This window comes from Pseudonaja textilis, chromosome Z (genome assembly GCF_049901715.1).
Source record: "Pseudonaja textilis isolate UNSWEBS1 chromosome Z, rPseTex1.2, whole genome shotgun sequence".
Lineage (NCBI taxonomy): Eukaryota > Metazoa > Chordata > Lepidosauria > Squamata > Elapidae > Pseudonaja > Pseudonaja textilis.
In genome coordinates this window covers 112,258,469-112,268,229 of record NC_142008.1, presented here as the reverse complement: position 1 = coordinate 112,268,229, position 9,761 = coordinate 112,258,469, and the positions used below count along the sequence as shown (strand labels likewise).

Here is a 9,761-nt window from a genome sequence, read left to right as displayed (position 1 = left end):
CGGGTGATGGTGACCAAGGCTCAGTCTCTCCAAACTGTATTTACCAATGCAATTTTGTTGATTCTAAAGAAATTACATCATAATTGTAATTGTAAAGAAATTCATCAAGATTAAATTAAGCAATGGAGGCCCTGGGAAAGTAGGTGGTGCCTGACTCAATAGATCTAATTGTGACAAGATTCTGGGAGTCCTGGTTTACAAGTAGTTAAATAAAAGCCAGCAGTGTGTTACAGTCCCCCAAAAAGCCAACATAGTTCTAGGCTGCATTAATAGAGGGATAGAATCAAGATCACAGGAATGTTAGTGACTCTTTATAATAATGCTTTTGTAGGACCACACTGGGGCATCCATATTTGATCACCAAGATATAAAAAAGAGGTTGAGTGCAGAGAAGAGCAACAAAGATGATGAGGAGACTACAGGATAAAACGTATAAGAAAGAATTGTTGCAGGAATTTGATAAGTCTCATTTACATGAAGTGGGTATATCTAGTCTAATGAAAAGAAGGACTAGGGAAGACATGATAGCGGGGTTCCAATGTCTCAGGGATTGCCACAAAAAAGAGGGAGTCAACTAATAAGTTGACTCCAAAGCACCTGAAGGTAGGACAAAAAGCCACGGATGGAAACTAATCAAGGAGAGAGGCAACCTAGAACTATTAATAAATTTCTTGAAAGTTAGAGCTAGAAGACCTCCAAAGTCATTTCCAACTCTCTTGTTCTGTCATTTTCTGTTGTTTTTTTATTTCTCTGTTTCTGGTACTTTATGAATAAAAAATACAAGTAAGATTCTTTTTTTAAAAAAATAGATTTTTATTATATTTTCCACAAATACAAATCTCATATATAGTTTTTGACAATGGTTTGGCATAGATGAATATATAGTTTATACACTGCTCTGCTCAAAAAATTAAAGGGAATAGGAAAATAAGACATCCTAGATCCGAATGAATGAAATATTCTTATTAAATACTTTGTTCATTAATGTGTTCATGAATGTGCTGACAACAAAAATCACACAAAAATTATCAATGGAAATCAAATTTAGCAACCCATGGAGGTCTGGATTTGGAGTTAAACTTAAAATTAAAGTGGAAAAAAACACTACAGGTTTATCCAACTTTGATGTAATGTCCTTAAAACAAGTCAAAATGAGGCTCAGTAGTGTGTGTGGCCTCCATGTGCCTGCATGACCTCCCTACAACACCTGGGCATGCTCCTGATGAGATGGCGGATGATCTCCTGAGGGATCTCCTCCCACACCTGGACTAAAGCATCCCCCAACTCCTGGACAGTCTGTGGTGTAACCACGCATTGGTGGATGGAGTGAGACATGATGTCCTAGATGTGCTCAGTCAGATTCAGGTCTGTGGAACAGGCAGGCCAGTCCATAGCATCAATGCCTTCATCTTTCAGGTTGTATTGGTATATTGTTGCAGTTGAAGCTGAAGTAGTCATTGACTGGTAGGACACTGTAGCAGATAATTTTGTGTACTATGCTTAATCCAACCACAGGCAGCATAGTACAAGGTTGTCTAAGCTCAAAATGGTGATATAGGGTATTCAGTTGTGAGAAGAGGAATGTAATACTTTTCTCATGAAATATTTCTGGATTCACTCAATTGTATTAATGTCTGATACACAGATTTTTTTTTACCAATGTGTAGGACAGAGCATTAGTTTGTCGAGATTTGGTGTTGCCAATTGTTTGACCATTCAGACGCATAATCAAGGTCGCTTTGAAGGACAATAGCATTATTGGTCATGTTGAATAGTTTTACATCATTTGCGTATAGGACGCAGTGGCTTATAAGGTGAATGCAAAGGTCATTTTTATAGAGTCGTGATGGCTAACCTTTCCTCCTTGCATGCCAAAAGCACCCATAAGGCAATTCACACAGGTGGCCTACACCCCTGCACATGCATGTGTGACCCCCTGTGCACTTTGCACATTTCTGTGTATTCATGCGTTTCCTGCATACTCCCCACTTCCTGCACGTGCACGGCAGCTACCTGATGATCAGCAGTGGACCTGCTCTGGAGCGATGGCTTGTGTACCATCAGAGGTAGCTCTGCATGCCACTTCCAACACTTGTGCCATAGGTTCACCATCACGGATATAGAGTATAAAGAATGTGGGTCCTAGAACGCTGCCTTGGGGGCCACCACTTTTAACTAGAGCAGAGTTTGTTATAGCGCTCCCTATTTTTACTATTTCTTGTTTGTTTGACAGGAAAGCAGTAATCCACTTAGGAAGGGATAAAAAAAATGCCACAAGAGTTTAATGTTAACAATAGTTTGTCATGTACCACTAAATCAAAGGCTTTGCAGAAGTCTATGTAAATTATTTCAATTATTTCCCTGGTCAAGTAGAGTAGTCCATATGTTTTTGCAGTATAGGAGTTGTAGATTGCAGGACAATTTTTTTCCTGAAACCAAATTGTTTTTTTGGAGAGTGATTGTTTGACTCAAATGAAGGGTAATGGATTGGTTAATGATTGATTCCAAGACTTTGTACATGACACAACACAGTGAGATTGGTCTATAGTTATCAGCCAGGCTGGGGTCACTATTTTGAAGATAGGGATGACTGTTGCTAAGGATCTTAGGTTCAGTAAGGAGCTGGTTCTGAATGATATCTCATATATAATGTTTGGGGTTCTGCTGTGGCAGAGGAGAGTTTTTTTTAAGAAATATGCATACAATCTATTGGGGCCAAAAGATTGGGATGGTTTTAGGTTACGTAGGGACTTTTCTAAGTTATTTTCTGTAAAGTCAATATGTAGTAGATCATTATAGTTAGTTGTGGTACAACTAGGAAATATGGAGCATGGGCCATTGCTGTTTACAAAGGCTGAACTGAAGAATGTGTTGAAGAGGTTGGCCTTAACAGCTTCATCATTACAATCTTTCCCATTTGGTCCTTTTAGGGGTAAGATGGTTCTTGAATGTTTAAGTTTGGTGTTTACAAAATTGTAGAAGGCGCAGGTGGATTTTGTACATAGGAGATTTTCTCTTGCTTGCAGTGGTAATTGGTACATTCTTTATCTGTCTGCATAAGGTGTGGTATAGGTTTTTAAAGTTTGCTATGTAGCTAATTTTGTTTTTATGCCATAGCGACTTTTTTTGATTCAAGTTTCCTTATTGTTGTGGGTAATTTGTTTTTGATATGCTACAAATGATCTAAGACAGTTCCATTAATGAACTCAAGTCACATGTGGCCAAGATATATATTGAATCATGATAAGATGGACCTGGAGATACATAATGTGCCCTTCATTGCTTAAGAATGTCCAGGGTGAGACCAGAAAGATTCTGTTCTTGAAAACTCACATATAGGCATGAATGAGCTTTTTACAAAAGGCAATTGGATTTTCTTGCTTTTTTTTTTCTTTGAAAACATTTTGATTCCCACCCAAGAAACTTCTTGGATGAAAAGAGAAGTGTTTTCTTTAAAAAAAAATTTTTTTTAGTAAGTTTTCAAATTAAAAAAAAAAAAAACCATATATTGTTATCAATATCAAGACATCTTTTTTTGTACCTCCTTACATTTTTCAGTATATGTATTTACTTACTCCTTTACCATTACATCTTACTTTTACTATAATCAATATCTTTTATCCTCACACATCAATCTTCTCTATGGTACATTTACATATTTACATATTCCCTCATTCTTTTCCTAATTGCCATTTTATTTTCTTTTTATTTCAAAACCATTCATACCAGGCATACCAAGGCCTATAGTAAATTCAATCTTCTCTTGTCTTTTATTTTCATCGTTAGCCTGTCCATCTCTATACAATCTATTATTTTTTTTATAACCATGCCCTCTGGTGGAACCCCTTTTTCTTTCCAGAGTTGTGCATACAAAATCCTTTCAGATGTTAATATGTGTAACATGATATATCTATCAGTTTTATTGCATTTTTGTGTTATTATACCTAATAAAAAAATTTCCGGATTAAATTCAATTTTCTGATTCATGATTTCTTCTAGCCATTGTCTAATTGTATTCCAGTGTTTTTTCATCTCCTGGCATGTCCACTAAGTATGAAAATAAGTGCCTTTATCTTTTCCACATTTCCAACAGTTTGGGTCTGAGTTAAACATTTTTGTCAGTTTAGCGGGAGGAAGGTGCCATCTGTAGAACATTTTATATTGATTTTCCCTGTATGCTGTAGCGGTAATTAATTTGTAATTTAATCCCCACATTCTCTGCCAATTTTCCAGGTTTACATTATGGCCAGCGTTTTTTGCCCATACCACCACCGTCTCTTTGACCACCTCCTCTTCCATTTTAAAATCTAGTAGAAAATGATATATTCTTGAGATCATTTTCTTTTCCATTTCTTGTAGAATTTTATCTAATTGATGCTTTTCCATGCAGAAACCAAATTATTCTTTATCCTTTTTGTAACTTCAAAAAGGTTTTATCCAATCTTATTGGTACAGTATGAAAAAGATATAGTATTTTTGGTAGAGTAGACATTTTATTTTTATTTTTTTATAAAAGTTTTTATTGTTTTTTAACATAAAAACGAACAGACAAAACATAAAAACATCAGCTCCCCCATATTTATGTACAAACAGTGAGTCGGTTGGTTCATCAGTTCTGTGCATTCATTTCACAGTCATAATTACAATTACCTTATATAATAACTCTTATTGTCAATACAAACTTATAAATCATCATATCATTATTAAAAAGAGAAGTTTGACTATACTTTTATTCGATCATGCCTTTGTGAGATAACTATATTTTAAGTAATTTATTCTAAACCAAATCATATAATCATACCAGTTCCATCCTAAATAAGAGAAAAAAAAGAAAAAGAAAACCATTATATAAATATAATATCCAATACCAAAAAAGAGAAAAGAAAAATGAAATCAATATTGTTCCTTATTGTCTAACATTTCAAATATTCTATTTTTGTATTTCATCATTCAACCATTGATAGCAAAGATCCCAAATTATATAAAATTGTTTATCTTCTTGTTCTCTAATTTCAAAAGTCAATCTACTCATTTCAGCACATTCCAATATTTTCTTTATAACTTCTTCCTGCAATGGAATTTTCTCATTTTTCCAATTTTTTGCAAATACAATCCTAGCCGCAGTCAATACATTTACAATCAAATATTTCAACTCTTTACTATAAACATCTGGTAAGATTCCCAATAAAAAAAGCTCCGGTTTCAAGTCTATGTGCTTCTTTGTCATTTTTTCCAACCACATGTGGATTTTAGTCCAATATTTTCTAGCATCCTCACAAGTCCACCACATATGGTAGTATGAACCAGGTTTCTGATGACATTTCCAGCATTTTTCGGATTTGTTCTTGAACATTCTTGCTATCCTTGTCGGGGGGAAATGCCACCTGTAAAACATCTTATACAAATTTTCTTTATAGGCTGTAGACATTGTCATTTTATAATTTTGCAACCATAATTTCTGCCATTTCTCTAAATCAATCCCATATCCAAAGTTCCTCCCCAAGCAATCATAGTTTCTTTAACTTGTTCTTCCTCCAGCTTAATTTCCAATAAGTAACCATATAATTTTTTAATCACCTTTTCATCAGAACCCATCAAAATCTTATCTAAATCATTTTGTTTATCATAAAATCCCTCTGTTTTGGAATCCTCATGATACTTTGAATGTATTTGCAAATATGAAAACCAATTCATCTGTATACCTTGTTCCTCTAATTTTTGCATCGATTTAAGTTCACCCTTTTCATCTAGTAATTCCCCATAGCTAACTGTTTGTTCCTTTTTATAAATTATAGGGTAAGAAAACGCTTCTATCGTCGATAACCAAACTGGAATTTTCAAATAACATTGTTTTTTTGTCTTCTCCCAATTTAGCCACAGAGACTCCCGTATATAATGTCTTCTAAAGTACCCCTGTGTTTTGGTTCCCTTATATCATAAAAAAGCATGCCAACCCAACAACAAATCATGACCTTCTAATATCAACAATCTAGTTTTCCTTAATGTTATCCATTCTTTAATCCACATCAAATTTGCAGCCTGGTAGTACAACTCCCAATTAGGCAAGCCAAACCCTCCTCTAGATCTGGCATCCTGTAAAAGCTTTAACTTTATCCTTGCTTTCTTGCCTTGCCATATATACTTCAAAACAATTTTATTTAAATCCTCAAAATAGTCTTTTCCAAGCCTAATTGTTATTGTTTGGAACAAAAATAAAATTCTGGGTAGAATGTTCATCTTAATTGTTGAAATCCTTCCTATTAATGACAATTGTAGGTTTTCCCATTTTTTCAGATCTTGGGCTATCTGTTGTTTAAGTTTAATATAATTGTTCTCCTTTAATGTACTACATCTTGGCGTCAAATATATCCCCAAATACTTAACCTTATTTGTAACTTGGATTTTTAACAATTCTGCCAGTTCTTCTCTTTGTCTTAGCAACATATTCTTTGACAAAATCTTTGTTTTATCTTTGTTTATTTTCAGACCGGCCACCTCCCCATATGCCTCTATCTTTTCCAACAGCTTCAAGGCTGTTTCTATAGGGTCTTCCAAGATAAAGACTAGGTCATCTGCAAAAGCTTGTAGTTTAAATTCTTCCTTTTTAATTTTCATTCCTTTTATAGTTTTATCTTCTCTGATATTTCTGTTCAACACTTCCAAAGTCAATACAAATAGCAAGGGAGAAAGAGGACAACCTTGTCTTGTGCCTTTTCTTATATTAATAGGATCTGTAAATTCTCCCTCCATCATTACCTTAGCTGTATGTTCATTGTAAATTGCTTCTATTGCTTGAATAAATCTTCTAGCAAAGCCCATCTGTTCCATTAAAAGTAACATAAATCTCCAATTCATGTTAGCAAATGCCTTTTGAGCATCTAAAAATATCAAAGCCATTTGCTTTTCAGGATGCGCCTCATAGTATTCCAAGGTGTCCAGAATTACTCTCATATTGTCTCTGATTTGTCGCTTTGGCAAAAACCCATTTTGGTCTGGGTGGATAAAGTTATTCAAGTACTTTTTAAGTCTTTCTGCTAATATTGAAGCAAAAATTTTATAATCTGCATTTAGTAAAGAAATCGGTCTATAATTCTTGATTTGAAGTAGGTCCGCCTCCTCTTTTGGAATAAGTGTAATATAAGCCTCTGACCATGTTTTAGGTATCATCTTTTTTAACATAACTTCATTCATAACTTCTAACAGTGGAATACACAGTGATTCTTGAAAGGTTTTATAAAATTCTACAGGAAACCCGTCTGGACCTGGTGCCTTTCCATTATTTTGTTTCTTAAGTGCTTGGCTTAACTCCATCATTGTTATATTGCTTTCTAGCATTTCTTCAATCTCTTTAGATATCTTAGGTAGATTTGCATTCTGCAGGTATTGTTTAACTTTCCCCTCATCAATATCTTCTTTCTTATATAAATGTTTATAAAAATCATGAATAATTTCTTTTTTCTCTTTGCTGCCATAACAAGTTTTACCTTGGTCATCTATTAACTGCAATATTTTCCTCGACTCTTTCTCCTTTCTCAACTTATATGCTAGCCATCTACCTGGCTTATTTGTATCTTCAAAATAATTCTGTTTAGCATTCCTAATTTTCTGTGCCAGTTCTTCTTTCTCTATTAAGTCCATTTTATGTTTAGCTATATCCAGTTCCAGTTTAACATCTTTTTCTGTGGCATTTTCTGCAGTTCTTTTTCAAGTCTTTTATATTCATCCTCCAAGGCTTTGAAAGCTTGCCTTTTCCTGATATTCTTTTTCTTGTATAGTCTATTATCAAGCCTCTGGCATAAGCCTTCATTGTATCCCATACATTCTGTATTGAAGTGTCTTCTTTCTATTCTCTTTAAAAAAAAAGCCAATTTTTTCTCCATCCATTGTATAAATTCTTTCTCCTTTAAAATAGTATTGTTTAATGTCCATCTCGATCTTTTTTTTTTGTCCCTTCCATTTAATTGTCAATGGGTTATGATCAGCCCAAGTACTTGTTTCAATATTTACTTTTGAATGCTAGATATTAAGTCTGTTGAGATCCAAATCATGTCAAGTCTGACCATGATAAATGTCTATTTGAATAGAACGTATATTGCTTAAGTTTAACATTTCTTTTCTCTCCATATGTCTTTTAAAGTTAATTCATCTATCATTTTAAAAAAGATTTAGGAAGAGTTTTTCTATTATACTTTGCTGCTGTTGCAATATAATCAAGTTTATTGTCCACAATTCCATTGAAGTCTCCCATCATAATTATATTAACATAGTCCAGTCCAGCCATCTTGGTATGTAATTTTTTATAAAATTCTTCCTGTTTATCATTCGGAGCATAAATTGCAGTCAAAAGTATCTTTCTATTATTGTCCATTATTTCCACCATTAATATTCTCCCATCTTCATCTGTATAAATCATTTTAGCTGGGATAGCCCCTTTAATATATAAAACCACCCCTCTTTTCTTACATTGAGTCAAAGAGGTAAACAATTTCCCTAATTTTGGTTGTAATAACAATTGTTCATGTTGTTTTTTAATATGTACTTCTTGTAGGCAAATTATATCAAACTTTAGTTTCCTTAATTTATGGAAAATTTTTCTTCTCTTAACAGCTGAATTCAGTCCATTTATATTCATTGTAATCAGTTTTTTCTCTTCCATGGTTATATTTTATATTTACCATATTTATCGGGCGTATAACACGCACTTTTCCCCCCTGAAAATAGGGGGCAAATGATGTATGCGTGTTATACGCCGATGAAACCAGGAGCGGAATCCTCTTTAAGGGATCCTGCCCTAATAGGCTTAGCGGCGGGCGCAGCGCCGTGACGTGATGTCAGCCGCTGCGCCCGCCGATATTTTTTCCTGAAATTTCCCTCTTAAAGGGAATGCCTGTTATACGCCTGTGCGTGTTATACGCCGATAAATACGGTAGATTTAACCACTCTGTGGGTCTTGATTCACGCTGATCTTTAATATCCACTTGTCCACCTACTGCACCTTCTTCTTTTCCAATCTCCATTTGTTCCTCTTGGGGTTCAATTAATGAAACCTCCTTTTCTGCCTCTCCTTCTCTCCCTCCAAAAAATTCTGCGTAGAACAGTTCTGCTTTCTCAATTGAGTCAATTCTATGTCTCTGTTCCTGCCACGTAAACATCAGTCAGAAGGAATCAGCCATCTGTAAGTCACCTCCTTTTTCAATAACATTTTGGTCAGGAATCGATATTCTCTTCTCATCTCTCTCACTCTTCTAGGTATTTGTTTTAAGACCAAAATTTCTTTCCCTTTGTATTTCAATATCTTCTCTCTTGCCACTTGCAAAATTTGTGTTTTCATGGATTTTTTAGTAAATCTAATATGGACTTCTCTGGGCAGATTATTTCTCATCGCATATCTTGTGAAAACTCGATATATCTCATCTATTCCATCCATCATCTTCTCTTCTGTTATCTCCAAAGCATCCGCCAAAATTCCTACCATTATCGCAGCCAAATCTTGTCCTTTCTCTTCTTCTATATTTTGAAATCTGAGATAGAATTCTGATCTATCCAACTCCCACTTCAGCATCCCACTTTTTCCTTGTTCAATCACTGTTAGTCTATTATCAATATTTCCAATCTTCTCCTCTCTTCGTTTGCCCTTCTTTGACTTTTGAAGTCTCTCCTCATACTTTGCCATCATCTGTTGAATACTTTCCACTTTTTCCTCTGTCCTCCCTGTTCTTTGTTCAATGGTATCTGTTTTTATCTTAAGATCTTGAATTCCT

The 9,761-nt window shown here is 34.6% G+C and overlaps 1 pseudogene; it reads right to left on the bottom strand.

Annotated features, from left to right (window-relative positions):
* LOC148124274 (vomeronasal type-2 receptor 26-like) overlaps positions 1 to 9,761 on the bottom strand; it is a 125,241-nt pseudogene that overhangs the window by 54,553 nt on the left and 60,927 nt on the right.